The following is a 1704-nucleotide window of genomic DNA, read 5'->3' as shown; positions in this document are numbered from 1 at the left end:
ATTCACTGATGGTGGTTCCACTCTCCTATAGATTTACTTCTTAGTTTAGCATCTCATCTATCAACAAAATGTAATTCTTAGCTATTATTTATTAAACAGATGTGTCAAAAGTAAATCTTATCAAGCCTTTTAATCAAGCAAAAGTGTAAAAGTACATTTTAAAAAATATTTAAGGCATAAAAGTAATGCAGGGAAAATGTTAAGGCCAGAAGCTTTCCTGCTCTACTCTATTAAAGGAACATTTTTCTACAATTCTGGGTGATAACTTCCTTAGACTTTATTTTCTTAGTTTTATAACTAATAGTAGGAGTGTCAAATTTTAACTTTGCATCATCTTAAAAACTTGTTATTTTGGTTTGTGGTGAACAACAAGTTGGGGCAGCACCGAGTCCAACCACATAGAAATGAATTGTCTGGATGAAACTGATTATTTTTTATTGTTTTAATTTTGTTAAATACCATAATGCCAGTATTAAAATGAGTTAAATGAAACAAAACTAAACTAGTTCATTTTTAAAATGTAAGTAGAAAGTTGTTTGAAAAATAATTACTCCAGTAAAGTATAGATAGCAAAAATGTCTACTTAGGTAAAGTAACACACTATATGTACTTTATTAGTTGACCAGGGGCGGAGCTACATGGGGGGCCAGGGATGGCCATGGCAACCTCTCCCATTCTTTTCCCTATAATACAGACAGTGGCAGCAGTAATACTCTCAAAATTAAAACATTTTAATTGACACATGGTTAATTATGAACATAAATATACTAACTTTAAAAGGGTGATGAATGATTCTATAGGGTCCTTAAGGTCTCTGAATAGGGTGTGTATCATTGGTTGGGCTGAAAATGGCATATTTGCTGTTCTATGAGCCCTAATGCAGCCTGGTTAAAAGCCTAAAATTAAACGACAGGTTTTCATCTAGGTTTTCTGTTATATGGGGTAAAGAGAAATGCAAAAAAATGCACATCTTCAGTTAAATACACAGATAAATAACAATTTTAATAAAAAAGTAGTAAATAAAAAAAAAATTGTCGATATTAGTTCTTGTAAATCTCAATTTTATGCAGAGTAAATATTGATAAAAGTAGGTAAGTAATGACAATGGAAAAGATCCGACCCAGAACTCACACCTGAAACAACTTTATCCACTATATTTCATAACTAGGAAGTACGGATGTTTAAATATATGCGTCTATTTGTTAGCAAAGGTTTGAAGAAAGTATAGTTAGCCTTTCTTTGGAAAATATGGATGTTGTGGTTGTTAATTTTCCTGTTGGAACAGTATAGTTTGACCCTGAGGTCAGTGGTGTTAAAAGTTCCCACATTTGTTACTTAATTAGAATTATAGATACTGCAGTTTAAAAACACTCTGGTAAAAGTTGAAGTATCAACTTGACCTCTTTACTCAAGTAAAAGAGAAAAAGTATGCGCTCCAAAAACTACTTAAAGTATAAAACTATAAAGTAACCTTTGAAAAAAACAGCCAGATGCCGCTAGATGAATTGAAAGCTCAATTTTTTGACTATTTCTAAAAATTCTCTGAGATAGGGCCGAGGATGAGGGAGGTCTTGTTGGTCTCCGTCTCCCGATACGTTCTCGCCTGTGTCCGACCTTTCAGACATTTCAACATCTTTTTCTGAATCCCACATTGTAGCATGGCATAGACAATTCACGTTAGCAGTTTGAAGAACACCTGCTAGC

This window comes from Cyprinodon variegatus, unplaced genomic scaffold (assembly GCF_000732505.1).
Source record: "Cyprinodon variegatus isolate N-32 unplaced genomic scaffold, C_variegatus-1.0 Scaffold155, whole genome shotgun sequence".
Lineage (NCBI taxonomy): Eukaryota > Metazoa > Chordata > Actinopteri > Cyprinodontiformes > Cyprinodontidae > Cyprinodon > Cyprinodon variegatus.
The sequence above is the reverse complement of the archived record's forward strand: the minus strand, read 5'-3'. Positions refer to the sequence as shown.